Here is a 20,783-nt window from a genome sequence, read left to right on the forward strand (position 1 = left end):
TTGTCCTGCAGGAGGGTTGTCAAATAGATTCAATCCTCCTAGTTAATGAGGCGATACCTCTAAAATGGTGAGGGCAGATGTGGGACTGAACTTTCTGGAGGAAGGATCTAGTGTAATGGATTCCAAAGGTGCTGAAGTGGGTTGTAGACTTGAGAGGAGTGCACAGTATTAAAGGAGGAGGAGCTATTGGGAGGGGGATTGGCAGGGGTTGTTGGGTTCCAACTGTGAACTGAGAGATCTCATAAGGGTTAGATTAGCCCTCTCAACTTTTCTAGAAGATTGAGGATGCCAAAGTAATGTGCAGATAATGCTTGATTTTGAGAGCCTCACTTACTTCCCGAGTGATACTAAAGGTAAAAGCTTGGACCGTTATTAGACTGTAGAGACTAGGAGAGCTCAAGGTGAAGAATAATGTGGTCTATGAAGACACTGATTCCTTCTGAGACCCACTTTGTTCCATGATGAGTTCTGTACACCTAGAGAAGGTATACCTCTAGAACTTACAGATACTTGTGACCATTTACCTACATGGCCTTATGCCATGGCCTTATGCCTTTGGCCCCCAAATGATTGGCTAGATGAAATTGTCAAGGATCTCTCATTGAGAGAATCCAAGCATCTACAGCTTTTTCTTGATGAAACATGACCATGAATGACTATGACCATGTGTGGCCATGACATGACCATAACCAAAGAAACTTGGTGAGGAAAGGGGGTATTTAGCTTACGCTACCATATCACTGTCCATTATCAAAGGAAATCAGGACAGGAACTCAAACAGAGCAGGAACCTGGAGGCAGGAGCTAATGCAGAGGCCATAGAAAAATGCTGCTTAGTGCCTTGTTCTTCATGGTTTGCTCAGTCTGCCTTCTTAATAGAACTCAGGACCACCAGCCAGGGATGGCACCATCCCCAATGGGCTGGATCATCCTCCATCAATCATTAAGAAAATGCCCTACAGCCAGGTCTCATGGAGGAATTTTCTCAATGGAGCTTCCAGATAACTCTATCTTGTGTCAAGCTGACATAAAATTAGTCATCACAGGGTCGGTGTGTATATGTTGGGGGGTGTTGTAAAGCACTGATATAAAGCCCTTTTGGTTTTCCTAGGAGTATATTGTGATGTAAAAGAGTGGCATTAGAAACTAAAAAAGCCTAGCTACTTCTTTGGCCTTTGAATCTGCTCAGTTATTTCTAGAGGGATGTCAAAATGATCGTTTGGATGGACCTTCTTGTGTATAGTGGCCACCTACGTTGGAAGTTAGATGAAAGCCAAAATTTCAAGGGCATGTTTAGTTGGGGCATTACGGTCACCAAGGAGAATTCTTTCTGTCTAGATGGTTACAGGAAAAGTAAAAATGTAAGCTCTCATTCCTGCTCTCAGATGGAGAGACATAATGAGGACAATTAGTTCTGATTTGGGGATAGTACAGAACTACCTAGAAGGTATAAACAGTTTAGGTCTGTTAGAGGCTCACTACTGCATAACCTATGTCCTGCCTCCATAAAACCACTACCATCCGTGAATCAGGTAGCCTTGGATTGGGAAAGTGGTAAGGATTATAGCTCTGGTCTAGCACTGAGATAGGGTTCATTGTCTTCACACAGGAACACTGCAGGGTGAGGGTCTGATGAGAAGGCAGCAGATTTTATTTGTCAAGATTTTATAGTAAGCTCTGGAGTTTGTATGATAAGGATGATAGCCAATCACCATGATCATAAGAATGGAAAGAGGCCAAGAGAGGCAAGGAGAGGCTTCCCCACACTGGCCACCAAAATGGTGTACCAGTAATGATGATGACAAGCCAAAGGCATATGTGTAGGAGTATTTTATGAGATATATTAAACAATTTAATAAGGAAAATAATGCTATAAGGATTGTAGAGACACAGTAGGTATATGGATTTCTAAAGGAAGCTACTTAATGTGTATCATTGATATAACATCATATATGTGTATATGAGCAGGCACCTCATGGTCCTATTGAGTAGCATAATTTACAACTATAGTTGTCTTCCTTGAGATTGGCTCTTTGAGATAAAGTACAATGGGTCTTTAGGAGCTAGGCTGCAAGTAATCTGTGTCTGTTTGTTAAAATGTGGAATTTTTTGCTTTTACTTTTGACATTTTGGCTTTACAGTTGCTATTCTTCATCCCAGTAGATAAACAGCAATGTGAAGTTGGACATAAAAGTCTAGACCTCACAACAGTCAGTGAAAGAAATAAATGCATGGCTGTCATCCCACACAGGTACTATGTAAAGACACATGACTAGATGGTAGGAACTTGGAGAAGATTGTCATTGGCAAAAAAGATGGTGAGACATCATGAGAGAATCCACAATGTGGAACAGTCAGACCTGCAAGGTCTGACTCCATTAATGCAACTCCATTAATACTCTCACAATAAAGGAAGGGATTTCCCAGAAAAAAAATTAGTAACAGCATCAAGAACTTATTTACACCCGCTAGAGCTATTTAGTCTATTATACCTGCCAGTTAGACTTTGATGCATAGGAACTCAGTGATAACTGCTATAGAACATCTTCACTTACTGAACTCAATGACACTGTAGAGGAGTTGTAATCAATATGTATTGTAATATTGTAAACAATATGGCTGCTCTTGTAGAGGTCACATTCAAAGACCATCTAGGTCTGTGTGATCCAGCTGGAATGATATGCCTTTAATCCCCCCTGGGTAGAATACAGACACACTCTTAGTACACCTTTAATCCAAAACATTGAAGTTAAAATTAGTTTACTTATAGAATAAATAAACTAATAAATCACTGTTTAACAGTGATGTCTAATTGAAGGGCAGACAAAGTGACGGATCAGAGAAAGATTTAACAGAATGAGTCTCTAGATAGGTTACACCCAACTCCCACAAAACAGACAGGAAAGAGAGGTGGCTTTAGAGACAGTGCAGAAAGAACGATGGAGGAGGCAGTTTTACCGGGACAGCTACACAGAGACAGGTTGCAGAGAGAACAAGCTAAAGGACACAGATAAAGACAGAATGAACCAGAGAATGAGAAAGAGCCAGACAATTAGAACAGAATGCCAAAGTTGTATGAGGCCAAGCAGAGCAGTTCAGTGAGAAGCTGAGAGAAGCCAGTTTGACTCAGGCTGCTTGGAGACTAGTTTTGAGCTAGAACAGCTGAACTGAACCAGCCAGCCAGAGATCAGAAAGACTAGAATGGGTAAGCTTCTTCACCAGTAAGCCTCCGAGATGAGAATTACATATGGTGAATAAAAGTACATTTACACTCCACACAAACATAAAACATGATTAAATAAATACTCACTCTTTCTTCCTTTACCACAGAGGTTGGAGTGGGTTCTGATACAAATCACTAGTGGGTGTTGCCCAGAACAGATGGTAATGACCACATTCTGAGAAGGTTCATTTATTTTCTTAGCATCTCCAAAGTCTAATGCAACTGGAACAGAGAATTTTTTCCCTCTTTGTTTTGAGGAGAGAATTGAGCAGCTTATTTATAGTTTGGAGGAGTGGGACATTTCCAAATTTCATCAGATGATTTAATCCAAGGTGGGAATTAGGCTCTGATGTTTTGAGACATGTGATAAGGTTGAAAGATGGTCACCCATGGCCCTAGTAATGGGATGAACAGGTTCCCTGTCAGCCGCAGCTCCTTCAAGCTGCATATCGCTATCCTGTCTTTAAATCTAGCTTGCTTACTGCTCTCACTGTCTTCCAGACTTATTCACGCGATAAAAGGGTTTGCCTAGCAATGCAGATTGTTTATGTAGACTGTGAGGCTGCAACTATGCGATATATTCATGCCCTTGCTTTATGATTTCAGTCAAAACAAAATTAAAGGCTCATAATCACCCGTGTTCTGGAAGCAATGAGGAATATTTTTAAATTTACGTTTTCATCGATCTTTTGTTGTGAAGAAGGCTAAAGTTCCAAAGTGAGATGAGTTTTTATAATTCATGCAATACCCTATCCAGAAATAGTTGTTATCTTTGTCATTCTGATTTGCTGAGTGGGCAGTTAGAAATTAAACAATAAAGAGTACATTTTAGTACATGACATTTTCATTTGTAGAAGACCAGCAACCTGAATTCCCAGTCTTGGAATTAATGTGTTCATCTGCACAGGTACCCAGAAATGAAATGAAATGTCACCCAATGCAGTAGACACACCTCACTGCTGTCACAACCCCCCAAACTTTCCTCGAATAAAATATTGTATTGAAATTAAATGAGAAATGCAAACCTGCACAATGGTCAGTCAAGCAGCTTTAATGGGCTTTAGCATGGAGCACAGCCTTGATATTCTCTGGTGGATAGTTTACTATCCATACGATAGTGGTTCAAGGAATGTTAGGCTATATTAGTCTTCTTTGTGTTTTTTTATTTTTTATTTTATTTTTTTTATTTTTTTGCCTAGGTGTTGAATCAATTAAATTGCAACTTATAAATCTCTGCTTGAAACCTCTTAGAGCCTAGCTTTCTTTACTTCCTTTATTTATAGGTATTGTATGCAGTGTATGAACATGGCTTCCCTGCCCTGCTGAGTCACTCTTTTCTTTCTCACCATCTAGCTGTTCCTTGAGCCAGTATTTATTTAAGTGTCATATCACTGTGTTCCTTCTCAGGTTGTCAACTAAAAGCAAGATAATCAAAGTCCCCAGGTATATATGGAACCCATAGTTTAGTCTGGTAAGCTGAGAGCAAAGCCAGTGAGTGCAGCTTTCATTCTGCTTTGCTCACTCTTTGCTGGGCACTTCTCGGGGTGAGCTTGCTTCCTATAGCTTCATCCTTACAACAAGATGTACCTGGTCATTTACAAAATGTGTGGGAAGATCTGTGGGGCCCGTTCTCACTCTTTTCCTTACTATATGAAGAAGGAAAGAGACAGAAGGAAACGTTAAGTGGCCAATGCAGAGTCTCATCATTGGGAGATGGTACTATCATGATGCTGTAGATGTTGTACTACAGGAAGTTCAGATCTGGTGAGAACATGACGTAGAGACCCCACTGCTGTCTTAGTCTACCCATGCTACTCTGACAAAAGCCCACAGACTAGGTGGCTTTAGTGACCAATGCTTATTGTCTAACAGTCCTGGAGTCTGGAAGTCTAAGATCAGGGTGCAGCAGGGTTGAGTTGGTAAGTCTTTTTCCTCCAGTTCATAGGCAGCCCATTTTCTTGTCTGCCTTTATGGCTAGAGAGAAACTCCCTGGTGTCTTTTCTAATAAATGCACTAATCCATCCTGTTTACAAGAGTCCCGAACTCATGTCTTTACCTAACCTTGATGGTTTTCCAGAGGTTATACATCCAAATAACTGTCATTTAGGGCTTGGAGTGTCAGCCTGTGAATTTGATGGACATAATGCAATCAATAGCACCTGGCTTTGTAAGTTTTCTGGGTTAAAGGCCTTACTGTAGATGATAGATGATATTTGAGAGCTATGAATGAGACTATCTTCAAAGCAGAAGCTGCTGCTACATTCCAGCATTATCCCAACTGCCCTACTACGTGACTGTTAGCTTCCTAAGTCCTTGAACTTTTGAGAAAACCTGTGTTACTGCCAAATTTATGCAAATGAAAGTGTTCCTTGATGGGAAGTCCATGGATGCTCAAACTCCTTTTATAAAACAGTGCATATAAAACTTGCATATAAACTATGCACATTCTCTCATATATGTTAAATCATCTTTAGATTATGGGTTTTGTTTTGTTTTGTTTTGTTTTGTTTTGTTTTGTTTTGAGACAGGGTTTCTCTGTGTAGACCTGGCTGTCCTGGAACTCACTCTGTAGACCAGGCTGGTCTCAAACTCAGAACTCAGAAACCCGCCTGGCTCTGCCTCCCAAGTGTTGGGATTAAAGGCTTGTGCCACCACTGCCCGGCTTAGATTATGTTTACCTAACAGTGTAACTGCTATATAAAAAGGCATTGCATCATTCAGGGAATAATAGCAGAAAAGTCCGCATAGTTGATACAGACCGTATCTATTTTTTGATACATTTCTAATCTGCAGTTTCTTGACTCTACAAGGGTGGGCTCGCAGATGTGCCAAGCCAAGTACACAAAGCTAAGCATAATTACAGATGAGCAACACATAATTCTGTAGTGAGTATATACATGAGTTCTTAGGGTGTGCATGCATATGTCCAGTACACGTATGTAGGGGAAGAGGGTAATGACATTGTCTAATGCTTTCCTAGGCCCTTTTTGTAGTTGGCCTTTTCTGAAGGTAGAGGTATGTTACCTTATTTGATCATTATGAGTGAAATGCTATTTTCATTCTCAATTTACATGTATAGGCATTGAAGGCGAGCTCCTTTTCCAAAGTCTGCACTTGGTGTCTGAGCTGAAGCAAGGCATCTGCCACAGACCTCACAGACCTTGACTCCCTGACCAGTGTTCATCCTCTGCTCCACAGCTGTCTGGTGCTGGTGCGCCTTCTGCTGGAGGAGATGTTCTGAAAGAGATGTTCACTGTCTGCAGTGTGCTCTGCTGACATTTCATTTTGTTTCCTTGCCGTCCACACTCACACACCACAGAGATGCTTGTTTCAGGGCATCCTGAAGTATTGATTTCCAGTCAGCCCCCATCCCAAAGCCCCTGCCACACACCCAATTCTATTTGCCTCACTTGAGCTCACTGCTGTAGTATGCTGCTTCTGAAGGCTCCTAGTTTAGTCTCCCTTCCCTTTCATTGAGGTATCAGAAGTTTACTACAGCTATCAAGACGTCAAGGTTAAGAAACCAATGACATTTCATTGGCTATTTTAAGTGACAACAGATTTGGCTATTTTAAAGATTTTAATACAAGGCCAGGTGGTGGTGCACACCTTTAATCCCAGCACTTGGTAGGCAGAAGCAGGTGGATCTCTATGAGTTCAAGGCCAGCCTGTTCTACATAGTGAGAGCCAGAGCTACACAAAGAATCTCTGTCTCAAAAAAGCATATAAAGCAATCTTTTACAGAAAAATGTCTATTTGTATCACAGCATATAAATCCATATGTTGGGTTATGTTATATTGCTTTTTAAGTATGAGATTTTGCTTATATTTGCCCCTCCTTAGCCTGTCTCCATCTGTATTACTTCCACTTCCATATTTTTAATGCAGCATCTGACCTTCAAATAATTCTCTGTGCTCATAACACCATATGCAAATATATGTCTATACATATCCTAAAAATCTTTAATGCATATTTATAAAGCTAGGTTTTTAACTTATAAAAATGAGATCATATTATAACCGTTTGTTCTTCATTTTGGTTTTTTACCCAATAAGAAATTGTGCACATGAGGCTGATTATGCTAGCTGTATGATTAGCACGTCTCAGAAGGTAGATCTCTGTGGGTTCAAGGCCAGCCAGTTCTATGTTAGAAGTTCCATCTCTGTGGATTCAAGGTCAGCTGGATCTATATTGGAAGGTCTAGACTAGCCAGGGCTGCAGAATGGGGTCCTAGATCCAAAGCTTCAGGATCTCCATGACACATGGCAACAACAGGCTAACTGGGAGCAGGCCAGGCGAGGATACAATATGGATGGTGTCACAGAAGCCAGCGATCTCAAACTAGACCAATGACTCACTGCAATGAACATTCACTTGTGAAGATGTGTAGATAGAGGGATATACTGGGGAACACATTATGACATATCACGGCTCCCATGAGGGGATGTTTTTATGCTTTGTTTTTTTGTTTGTTTGCTTGTTGTTTGTTTCTTTGTGTGTTTTTATTGTGGGGGAGGATTGCAAGGGCAAAGGGCAGATATGAGAGAGCAGGGAGATGAGCAGGATTGGGGTGCATGGTGTGAAACCCACAAAGAATCAATAAAAAGTTAAAAAAAAACCATTGTGACATTTCTCTAGATCAGTTGGTAGAGTTTCAAATTATCTATACGTATATTTTTATCTGAAAAGAGAAATTTAAGACATGTACAAAGATGGGGAAAATATTTAAAGGTTCTTCATTCCTTGTTATCTGGTTTCAGTATCTATTGGTTTTGCTAATATTATTTTATCTGTAGCTGGCTTCATATTCTTTTTTCTAGACTTTTTGAAAGTAACCCAAAGCTTTATGTTGATTTTTATCTAGTATAGTACACTTTAGTAATATTATCACTAACAAGTAGGTAGATAGTTGTAAAAAAAAAACAAAATTATAGTATGACAATGATATCACTTACAGCCTAATTCATAAAAATTCTTTAAGGGTCAAGTTCCCAGGATATATTCCAATTGCCCAGATTTCCTCTAAACCATCTCTGGATCCAGTGAGTGAAGTCCAGATGCATCCCACTCGTACATCTGGTAAGTCTCTCCGACACTTAAAAGACTTTTCCCTTTTCTATTTGAAATTTATTTGTTGAAGTGACCCAGTTTATTTTCCTTCCACAATCTCCCGTCTTCCCCATTTGGCCAGCTGCAAGGTCATGGTGCAATTTAACATGTTCTTTTGCTCTGTGCTTTCTTTAATTCTCTGTTGGATAGAGAGAATCAACTAGAGTCAGTATTCTTAAATCATGAGCACTTAGTAGCTAGAGCTATGCACTTCCTGCCACTTCACAGTGGAAGTACTGGTGCTTTGACAACCTTTAATAGTAATCGGTATGATCTTTGTGCTTCTGTTTATTTGTTGCATGTGCTTCATGCTTGATGCTCAAACGTTACTATGCACAAATGATCTCATTCCTTGGCAGACTGGAATCTTTCAGATTTACTCCTTTGGTCTTCTGCCATAAGACTCTGGCAGTTTGTTATGGTTTCCTAACCTTCTGGCACTATAAGGTAGCCCAGATCTATAAGGTACCCAGTATATTCTATATTGGTTCTAGATAGAGTCATCTTTCTAAGGAGGATTAGTCTCCTTTAGTGGGAAGTGATATTTATAGAACATAATTTCGGCTCTAAAATCATGGCTCCGTTGTATTATATAAGACATACCATGGAATATTTAAGTTTCCCCCCTTGCTCACATACACTTTGCTTCCAGTTTTTACAGATCCTATCAACTGCAGAGCCACACAGGGGATATGATAAAACTGTTCACAAAGCTCTCGATGGTCCGTACTTCACCAGAAGAAAGGATAAGACTGAAAGCTAACATGTGCAGAGCTGTAATTTGGAGTAGAAATTCTGGCAACCCATTGATTGTAAGGAGCACTCAGTGCTGCTTCTTCAGTGGGATAGAGAGTTTCTCCTCTGCTTTCTGGAGAGCTTGTCTAAAAGCTGAGAGATGGTATCTGTCTCTCCTTTCCCTTCTCTATTGGAGAAAAGTTTTTCTTTTACTCCCCCGGGGACTTTTGTGGAAGCACATTTTCTCTTTGCTGTTTCTAACTGTGCATCTGGCAAGGGAAGCCTGTCGGCTCTCCAAGTCATCTCGCAGTTTGGACCTCCTGTGTTCTCCATACAGCTCTGGATGGAGGTGCAGCTGTGTGCCATATTGGCATCACATTTTATTCTCACGGAGGGCATTCTGGGACTTCTTGATTCTATATTTTATTTCTTTGCCAATTGGTGGACAGTGTGAAACGGAGGAAACAAAATTTATTGAGAGCTTTCAGCTCTATAACTAGCAATAACCATTCCTGGCTGGTGACAGAGTTCCCCAGATGCCCCCTGCTATATAACTCTGATTTCTGAGTTCATTGTAAATCCAACACACTACACTAACTCTGCCAACTGTCCCTCTTTTAGTATCTACATAAAAAAGAAAGCTCCCAGTAATGCTCTCACAGCTTTTAATAATGCTTATGGACTTTACAGAAAGGAAACTTTTGTTGTAGTATTATAGGCATTGCAGAAAAGTACATGTAAATACGCAGCTTGTGGGTTTTTCAAAACTAGACACATTCATTATTTTGCACTTGAATTGATAAACAGGATGTTACAAGCACCCTGGAAGCCTCCTTATACTCCTTTCGGTGAGGATCTGCCCTTTTGCCTTCAATACCAACCAGTTCCTATTCGTAAAAGCATAGACTAATTTTGTCTGCTTTTGTATAACAGGACATATACTATGTACTCTTACATCTGGCTTCTTTCAGTGTCTGTGTTATTTAACCATATGAATATGTATAACCTTAGATTGTAATTGTTGTATGATGTTCAATCCTGTGTCTCTACCACACTAGATTTACCCCCTTTCTTTTGATGAATATTGAATTGTTTCTAACTTAGACTATTACCTTTTTTTGGCAGTTGTCATCATTATAGAACATACCTTTGCTGAACATAGGCATGTGTTTTTCTTGGGTATACCCATGGGAGAGATCTTTATTTTCACAGAGTGGACAATGAATTCTTCTTTGTTAGATAACTTCAGGTAGTTTTCCAGAGTGGATGTACCAAATCACATGTCCTCCAGGAGTGTGTGAGAGCTTGGGATAAGATGCATCCTTGACAGCTCTTGAGCTTATCGCTTTTGCTTCTTTAATCATGTGTACTTTGTACATGCAAACATCTTCCATAACAGGAGGCTGTGCAGTGTCAGCCTTTGAGTTCTGTTTGAAATGTAGTGATTTGTTAAGATAGAGTGAGCTGAACCTGACATCATTTAGACTTATTTCATCCAGTCAATCCAGAAGGATCTAGAAATTGATGGAGGGGATGGAGGCAGCTCTGTGTATCATCAAGAAGAGAGGGACTATGGGATCAGGACAGTCTAGGATGGCTATTGTATAAGTACTGTGGCAAGAAATATAAAGATGGCAAGAAATATCATTCATATTTCTACTATGATAAAAAAGGAGCCACACACTAGTTTCACATCCACAAGCATGCCTAAATGTTACATGGCTGAGTTCAAAGTCTAGACAGGTCTCACATTGTGGTTTTTTTTTTTTTTTTTTTTTTGAGTTAAATGTTTTATCTGACACATTGTTGCATTTTGTTTAAATATTTCTTTCTTATGTGTACTATATATAAACATATGTATAATTTAGATTGCTTTTTATGTTTTACTATTACACAAAGGTCTATAGAAAATACAGTTACCCATTTACTTTTTCTTTTTCTTTTAAAAGATTAATTTAGGAGGCAAAACTCTTAAGAATATGATTTGTGGATAGAAAATGATTATTTTTGTTTCTTGGTTTATGATACATTCTTCTTTAGAAAAGTCTTTGCACAAATTACACCAGAGAGACCCAGCCTTCTTAGAAACAGTGAGTACAAAGTTCAACTTTCAGCAAAAAATGCTTTGTCAGGCTTGTTAGGTTCACAATCACAATATACGTCAGACCGTAGGAGTAAATGCCTCCCACTCCCAAGATTTACTAGGACCACTCAGTCTTATTTGTAATAGTCAATTATCAAAGAAGCCTGAATTTCCACTGGCAGGTAAATGGATACATTTGTGGTATGGCTATATAATTGAATTTATATAGCAATTAAGAGGAATTATTGGTACTTATACGACAACTGGATGGATTATGAAATAATTGTGCTGAATAGAGAACTTCAGAGGGAAAAATATAGAATCTATGATTCCATTACATAAAATTATAAAATGCAGTAAGACAAAGCATCGATAGCAAGCAGAATGATGCTTGCTTTGAGGATGTGGGGAGGGCAGGCTGGCGGAATGAAAGGTAGCAGAAGGGCACATGGGAACTTCTGCACTTTCTGAGTGTGTTTGATATCTTGATAACGGTGATGATTTAATGAGGACACAGGTAAATCACAACTTACCACATTATCCACTATAAATATGTGAGGATATACAGTATCAATTACACTTCAACTGAGTTGTTCTAATACAGACTGCATTGCTCAGTATTCCCAACAATGGGGAGATCAAAAGAGAATTAACATTAATTCATTACTATAGAGTGCAAGTGGGATCAAGAAACACAATTAAACCTACCATATTATATCATTTCAATGACAACAATTTCTATCCCTTATTTTTTTGTGTGTCAAAAAAGAAAGATGTGTTCAAATCTGAACATAGGAATCTATGGCATTACTTGGAAATCAAGACTTTCAGACTATTGGGTGGTGTGTGTGTGTGTGTGTGTGTGTGTGTGTGTGTTTAGAAGGAGAGATGAAGAGAGGGAAGCTTTGCATAAATGGAAGCAGAGAGTGGAGTGATATGGCTGAGGGCCAAGTAACATCACAGATTGCTGGGAGCCACCAGGAGCTAAGAGGAGGTGACTGAGGAATCTTTCCCAGAGTCTTTAGTGTCAAGGCACGGCTGTTTATAAATTCTTTAGAAGTCTTTAAGAAGTGGGACAGATTAAATTTCTGTTGTTGGGCACTGCAGCAGTATAGGACCCACTGGAAACCGGTACTCATAGCGTATACATTTGGTGACTAGTCTAGTCTAAAGACAGATGATAAAACCAAAGGGAAAACAAAGGTTATACTGACTACCAGGTATCTGTTAGGTCCTTTCATGAAGCTTTGTGTTCTCTTCTTGTTGATAGCTGTTGTTCTGGAGTCTAATGTCACCCACATCTACATATTAAGATACTAACATAGTGATTTTCAAATTATTATCTTTGGACCTTGGGGAGTCCTTGGGACCTTTTTGGTGACCTCTGATGCCAAACCTATTCTATTTTTATCCTGTCACCGCACTGACATTTGCAGGGACAACATTAAACACCTTGATACAAACCAGCAAACACAGACAGCACCACAAAGTACACTGGTAAATGTTTTAGTCCTGATCTTTATGCACTGGCAGAAAGCAAAGGCAAAAGGAATGTCACTTAAGAGTAACCTTGATGAACCAGCACAATGGTTAATGCGATTAAATGTAGCTACTTGAACGTGCATCTTTTAAAATATTCTATGCGACAGTGTGGGACATACAGACAAAGCATTTTTCATTACATATGAAAGTGCAAAAATGATAGTTCTCCGATTCCCACAAACAGTTACACTGGACAGACAAACCCTCGTTATGAATATTACTAAGAAATAGGGACTTTAGAAAATATGTGAGGAGGAGGGAGGGAACATGGGTTTGTTCTTGTTGTTTTTTGTTTTTTATTTTTGGAGGGGAAACTGGGAAAAGAGAAATCATATGACCTGTAAATAAAGAAAATATCTAATAAAAATAAAATATAATATAAAAGAAAGAAAATATGTGTTCTGAAGCTTAGAAGCAGCCATCCCTGAGGTTCATTCCCCCTCTCTCTCTTTCTCTCTCTCTATCTCTCTCTGTCTGCGTGTGTGTGTGTGTGTGTGTGTGTGTGTGTGTGTGTTTGTGTGTGTTTATGCTCATGTAGAGGCAAGAGGACGACTTCAAGGGTCCTTCCCCAGGAACCACCCACCATGTTTGTTGAGATGAGTCTCTCACTGGCCAGTGAACAAGAAGAATCTACCTAATCGGCGTGCCCAGCACCAGGATCACAAGTACCAGCTGCTAGGCTCAGTTTATCACACGGGTTGTGGGGATCCAACTGTGGTCCTCATGCTTGCGCACCAAGTATATTACCAACTGGGCTATTGCTTGACCCTGAGACTCTGTTTTTTTTTTTTTTTTTTTAACTGAGAATTGTGTTTCCTGTAAAAGCTTACACACAACACAAGCAAGGTCCAGGGAACCACGGGGCTTTGCTGAAGGATGCAGGATGAGCATAAAGAACGGCAATCATGTTTGGAAACCTGGGCCGCTCTGATTTCCGGCCCACTACCCACTGCACTGGACAGGTGGCTTGCCTTGTTTCGCGCGTCTCCTCCTTGAGAGAGTGTGAGTGATGCTGTAAGAGAAAGAAATGCCAGGTGGAAAAATTGACAAGTCAGACATTACACAGCCACTTAATTTTTATCTTGTAATTTTCACAATCTGAGCAACCAAGTAGAATCCATAAAGAAGACACTAAAATGTGGCCTAATAAAATTCATCTGACCGGGGATACAGGTGCCCATGTTTTGGTTTTTGGCTTTCGTTTTTGCTTCATTTTAATGTCAGCTATTTTCCGGGCCCAGTGCTCGCTTTGACAAAAGCTGTCCTGTGTTGCCAATTGAGATACGGTGCAAAGCTTCTACGATTAAGGAATTCAGACTCTATCCAACAGAAAGCCTTGAGGGCAGGAGGAAACACTAGGGGAGAAACATCTCAACATCGTGTACAGACGAATGCCCGAAATAAATATTAACTGTTATTTCTGCAAATGTTCCCACTGTTTTATAGACTTCCTTTCCTCCGTTGGTGAGTCGGCAATGTATTCAAGCTGCATTCTGGGCTTCTGCTCATGATGATCCTCTCAGCGTGGGCTGGGGCAGTGTTTGTAGCTCAGCTGGCTGGTGCCAGAGTGAAGAGCGCCTCTGATTTGATTCCACCCCAGGCACTGAAGGATTTTCAAGATTTTCCTCTTAATATTTGGCTTTGCTTGATAATCCTAGAGCATGCTGGGAAATCTCAGCAAGAGAAAAAATTCAGGAACCACAGGGAAGCCTGCTTGGAGGGGCTGTGGCTAAGTATGAAAGCTCAGGACTATGAGTGCTAATGACTCTTGAATGTTCCGTTTCTCCCAAGGGTTCCCTTCAACATAAAGTGTGTAGGCTTGGAAGGGCAGAGGGCTCTTAGAAAACTCAGCCATCCCCGAAACACAAATAAATGCCTGATTGAGGAGCCATTTCCCATGAGAAAAGCCATTAGTCAAAAAGGTGTATGGAACCATATGGCTCAGCTTGCAGTTCTGAATTTCAAAAGCAGGAGTTGGCAAAGGGCGCTATGCAATTTTTACCTCGTGATTTTTTTTTTTTTTTATCTTTTTCTTTCTTAGTTGTTGAGGGCTGACCTTGCCTTAACATATGCAGGATTGAAGACTTTTTATTTATTTTTAGTTTTTGCTTCTTGATGTTGGAGAAAGCGCCCAATTCAGAAACAAACTTCACAGTCAAGGAGTTGACTAAATCCCCAAGGCTTGAAGGTTTGTTTCTGCAAACCAGCTCCCATGTTTAAAAATATTTTTTTCTTTTGTTGCTGTTTGTGTTTTAAGCCTTTTAAGCCTTGAGATGTTTAGTCTGAATTCTCATTCTGTCTCGGTGACTGCAGGTATGAGCTGGCCCTGAGAGTGGCAGATAGAGATTTAGTCTCTGTTTGCAGTGTGTGGTGGGGGAAGGGCTCATTTTATTGGTTGGATCAGGATGCTGAGTGGCTTTGCTACTGGGCCGTTTCGCGGGACAGTGGCTGAGCCTGGTGAGGAAGGAATCCATCCAGATGTGGTGTGTGTGCAGCATGCACTTCTGTAAGCCCAAGAAGCCTCACCCAATGACTGTACCGACAGAGCCTCATCCATGGCAGTTAGCATGAGTACACAGCCCCCTGTATGCAGGAAATAACCACTGCCTCATTGAATCGAGTTCAATTCACTTCCTACTGAGGAAAATGCAAGAAGCTTGAGCATAATTAACTCATGTGATTTAGGTTATCCTCATTATAAGTAAGAAGGAAAAGCATCGGAGAGGGTAAATATTTTGTCTAAGTTCATACAATTCTCCTTAGTATATGTCTTCCATTAATTTATAATAAGTATATTAAAATAGTCCATAGATTTTTTTCTTACATTCATAATTTGTCTCATAAGTGACTGCCTCCACAATTTGAATAAAGAATGGCCTCCATTGGCTCACACATTTGGACATTTGGTCCCAGTTGGTAGTGCTGTTTAAATAGGCTATAGAATTTTTAGGAGGAAGGCTCTTGGGCCAGGAAGTTCAAGGGACCAAGGGAACACTACAGCTTCCCTCGCTTCCAGGTTTCTCTCTGCCTATGTTTCTGACTGGAGATGCCATCTCTCATCTCCCTAGATGCCGGCTGCCACATTTCCTCTGCCATTCCACACTCTCCCTGTGAACCACTATTTCTCCATAAGTCACAAGAGTCATGGTGTTTTATCATAGCAACAAAGAGTACCTAATACAGTGAGTCCTTCCAGTTCATTTCTATTAGTGTGTATTAATTAAATAAAATACTGGCTTTCATAGTGACATTTTCATATGTGTATGGACTATGCTATAATGTGTTTCTCTCTCTCTCTCTCTCTCTCTCTCTCTCTCTCTCTGTCTCTCTCCCCCCTCTCTCATTACTATCTCTTGTGTCCAATCCCTCCCCATTATTCCCCTCTCTCTTCCCCAGCGGTCTCTTCTCTACTTTCATGTTCTTTTTCTTCTTTTAAAGAAGGAAGATTACTCATGAGAGAGACCTTGTGGCATTTCCCCTGTCTGACTCGCTTTTTCCGGAAGAGTAACTTTTTTACTTTCTTTTCTTTCTGTGGCAAGACCAAAACTCCACTGGGCTGTTGGCTCTGCAGTTGAGAGCACTTGCTGCTCTTTGGAGAACCTGAGTTCAGTTCCCGGCACTCACCTCAGGCAGCTCACAACACAACACCTGTTACTCATCTCCAGGAGATCTGATACCCTCGCCGGCCTCTATGGCTACTCTCACACACATACATACTCACATATGTACACACACAATACAAAATAAGCATAAAATAATATTTGTTAAAGATAGAAGAAAAACACACAAAACTAAACAAAACCCTCATGCCCAGGATCACATGGCCTGTGAATTCTTTACGTCCTAGTTGCCTTGCCCGCCCACGCAGGAATACTAAATGAAGCATAATAGTCAAATAATTTTAGATTCATGGGAATTTTGGGAATGTATGTGGATGTACCTGCATGTACACCTGTGTAAAATACAAGACATATAAACTTCCACTTACTGAAAGTTAAATAGAAATAAAATTATAAGGTTGTCTCAAGTTAGATGTTCTCAAGCCTTAAAACTACGCTGAAGTACAAAAGCCCTACTTAGGCTCCTCAGTGGGAAATGTGATCACTCTTCCCACTCTCTTAAATCCCAATCTTGTTACAAAGTCTTGGCCGCAGACAAACGGAAGTTAAGTTATTTTTAAAATTATTGTAATTTAAGGAAACTTTCGCCTTTATGTCATTGAGTCCTCATGATACCTGTGAATGCTATTACAGGGAATAAACATAGAATGGGCAGCCGGCTCTTGGTATACATGGTACAATGACTGACGTGATGCGTGCACCAGCCCCTGTCCTGCCTGTGCAGCACTGAGTTTGCCAGGTTGGCTGTGCAGGGCTCTGTCAACCAGACCTGATTTCCAGTGACAGCAGTGCTGAGACGCCTCTCCACATCCAGTGACAGCGGTGCTGAGACGCCTCCACTCTTTTTTTACAGTGTAGAAGAAACACAGCGGTTGCGGAGCCCACGGTTCCCTAGCGGTTTCCCAATTCTGAGGAGGGCAGTGCAGACAAGATGTGCGATTCCTGAAGCTTTCCTGATCTCCTAGGGTATCAGTCTGTGGGAGGGTCAGAGAAAGAGAATAAACTGGAGTAATGCTAAGAAATTGGCTCCTCGGATGGCAAAGGGCTGACTGGTTGCCAACTCCATGCATGGTGTGTCCATACAACAGATAAATAAAAATAAAGAGAAAGAAACTCCAACCATTCTCAAGAGAGTTTTAATGGAAAATGTAACAGAGTAATTTAAATTGCTAATAAGGAATCAAATGTTAGAAATATCTCAGGTGCTCCTGAAGAAATGCATTGTGGGTGGTCCGTGTGGGAAAGGAGGAGGTATACATGAAAAAAAAAAAAACCTCAGAAAAAGGCTTAAGACACTGATAAAGAGGCTTAAAAACAGGGTGGACAGGGTACGGGGACACTTGAGATGAAAAGAAAAGAGAGGCTTTCTGTGGGAGAAAAGGGATAGGGAAAGTAGAGTGGGGAAGGGGGAGGAGGAAGAGAGGGGGTGGCATCTGAACAGAATATGTACATTTTTACCACTATTTACATGGTATCAAATATTATAAATAAAAATATTTTAAATGTGCTAAATGTGTAAATTATTGCTGCTTTGGGCACTAGGAAGAATATGGGCAGTAATACTAGTTTTTGGGATATTGTGTAGTAACCATGTTAGCTTATTGTATCTTACAACATTATGCTGTAATCCTTAAACAGACATGCTACAATGTACTAAATGTCATCATAATCCTGCCACTATGAGGAGGCATGGATAAGTAATCATTGTGACAGAGAAAAGAATAGATATGAAAAGCCATGAAAATTATATCCATATTCATAGAATGTGTTAAATTGATTCCAAATGTGATTTAAATATGATAGATAAAATTTTAATTTAAAAAATATAGGCTAGCCCTCCATCTATAGCTGAAGGCTACTTTGTTCTACCCCTCCTGTGGAGCTGAGAATGAACTCGAGAGCTGCCTCTCACATGCCAGGCAGGCCCTGGCTCTGCCCAGCCAGAGCCCCACCCCAGAAGACCACTTCTTGGCAATGCTTCAGGAGGACATTTGAGCTGGGAACCAGTTTGTTGACTCTGTTAAGGAATCTTCCCATAACACTCTTCTGGTCCTGGGAATTTTCTTTATTGCAGTTTAAAAGGTTTTTAAAGTTTTAAGTGTTATCTTAATGAGCATGGGATAGTTCTGCTCTTTCAAGTTTTCTGATTTTTCATGTGTAAGTGTCAATAATTTAGCTATTTTAGGGAATTAGTTATAGTAAAGGCAACCTTTCACCCTGTTCAACCTCTTCCCTAAGTGACACTGTTTTTCTACCTCATTACTATTTCTGCTTATCGTTATTATTTTGTTTTTGCTTATTACTTTGCTTTTAATGCCCGTTTTTCTTTTTGAAGACTATTTTATTTTTAGTTATGTGTATTGTGCATGTGCCTGTGTGAAATCCCAAATGCATGTAGGCATCCTCAGTAGCCAGAAGAGGGTATTGAATCCCATGGTATGAGTCTTGGCTTTGGTTCTTCGTAAGTACGGTTACATCCTCTTAACCACTGAGCCATCTCTCCAGTCTCTCAGACTTTGATTTGTATAAATTTAGATTTAATTTTTGGTTCATTGAAAGAAAACCTTCCTTTTTCTCTGGTGAAAATGCTTATAGCTACAGGTTTGGTTTTTTTTTTTTTTACCCTTTCACTATATTTATCAAATTTTGCTTTGTAGTTTTTGCTATTCTGATTTTTAGTTGCTATTTCACCTTTGATCTATGAGTTATTTAGAAGTGGTATTTTAATTTTTCCAAATGGCCTTAAATTGTCACCAGGACTGAAGAGATGCCTCAGTGGTTAAGAACACTGTTCTTCTTCCAGAGGCTCGAAGTTGGTGCTACCCATATGGTGGTTTACAACTCTCTGTAATTCCAGTCCCTGGGGATCCAACACCCCTTCTGGTCTCCATGGGTATCATGTATGCATGTTGTATACAAGATTACATGCAGACAAAATACCCATACTCTTAAATAAATAAATAAATAAATAAATAAACAATTTACAATAATGACTACTGATATTTAGTTTAATCAAATCAGATTATGATAGAATTCATAACCTATTCAATTCAGATAATGATAGAATTCTTCATACTCTTCTGTAAGATCAGTTTTTATAATAGTCTGTATGTGTTTGAGTGCAATATTTATTCCCAGCTGTGTTTTACACATTCATACTATTCTACAGGGATCATTTATTCTATTCTTCAAATATTCTGTATACACATTTGTTGGTTGTTTGCTCAGTCTCCAATGAACCAAGAGAGATAGATTAAAACCTTTACTATCTGTTTATTAAATTTGAAAGGGCAAATTTACTAAATTTAGTATCTCCTGTTTTGTGATTTTTTTTAAAAAATGTTTTATATGCATTTTATTGTGTGTTTTATTATTTACATGATGGTTTAAGGTTTTCATGTCTTTCTGGAAAACTGATTGTTTATTAGTATGCAGAAACCTCCATTGATACAACTTTCTCCTAAAGCCTATTTTTATGGCCTGATATTATTTCATAGACATCAGATGTCTTCTATTTGGGGTATGCCTGATAAATATTTTTCTGTCCATTTGCTTTTAAGTCTTCCATGTAATTTAAAAATATGCTGTCCACAAATGCCATTTCAGATGTGATTCTTAAAAAAAAAAAAAAAAAAAAAAAATATTGTTCTCTTCCTCATCCTACAGTCAGATTTGCTCATGCTGATCGCATTGCTGATACACATTTGATTATATACATTTATATACATTCATTTATATTGATTGCATTGCTGATACATTTGCATTCATTCCCTGTTAGCATTCTTATAAACTCCACCCCCACAGATACCTAGCAGCAGCCAGGTATGCTCCTCCCCATGGTTACCTGGCAATAGCCAGGTAGGCCTGGCCCTATAAAGGGGCTGCTTGCCCCCTCCTCTCTCTCTTACTCCTGCTTCTCTCCCTTGCCTCTTGCCCCTTTGTTCTCTCCTCTCCCCATTCTCTTCCCCCCTCTCCCTACATGGTCATGGCCAGCCCCTACTTCTCTACTCTCTCCTTCTCTCTACCTTTCTCTGCCTCTGCTACCCTCTTAACTCCCCTCCCCATGCTCTAAATAAACTCTATTCTATCCTATACCGGCATGTGTCTGGTCCCTCAGCGGGAGGGGATGCCTGGCATGGGCCTGCCGAGGCAACCTTTCCCCCACACCTCGCCAGAACATATTCTTATAGCTCTTTCTCTTTTTATGATCACAACATTCCCTCCATCTTCTTTAGTGATATTTGTGTCAACAAACACCTTCCATGTCATGGAGCATCAACTTCTTAATGTATACATGGACAGTTGGACTTTAGTTTACTATCTTTTCGAGGTGACATGCTATAGAAGGTTAAAGGTGGCTTGTTGGTATTGACGACTGCCTTTCTGATCCCACAGGTATGTTCCTCTTAGACACTAGGTTGCCTCATAAAGTAACACCGACTCATTGCCTCCTCTCCGCCATCCAGCCCCC

At 40.0% G+C, this 20,783-nt stretch overlaps 1 long non-coding RNA gene across 4 annotated transcripts in view; it reads left to right on the forward strand.

The window, feature by feature from the left end:
- The window catches only part of LOC116085027, a 69,644-nt gene that overhangs the window by 7,332 nt on the left and 41,529 nt on the right, over positions 1–20,783 (forward strand). The window contains exons 3-4 of one of the 4 annotated variants that reach the window (XR_004116368.1): positions 8,205–8,302; positions 17,166–17,431. This is a non-coding gene — a long non-coding RNA (uncharacterized LOC116085027). Of the gene's footprint in view, positions 1–8,204; positions 8,303–8,984; positions 9,023–13,230; positions 13,862–17,165; positions 17,432–20,783 lie in introns of those variants that run through there. The other 3 variants (XR_004116369.1, XR_004116370.1, XR_004116367.1) reach the window with 3 other exon arrangements.

Source organism: Mastomys coucha, unplaced genomic scaffold (genome assembly GCF_008632895.1).
Source record: "Mastomys coucha isolate ucsf_1 unplaced genomic scaffold, UCSF_Mcou_1 pScaffold9, whole genome shotgun sequence".
NCBI lineage: Eukaryota > Metazoa > Chordata > Mammalia > Rodentia > Muridae > Mastomys > Mastomys coucha.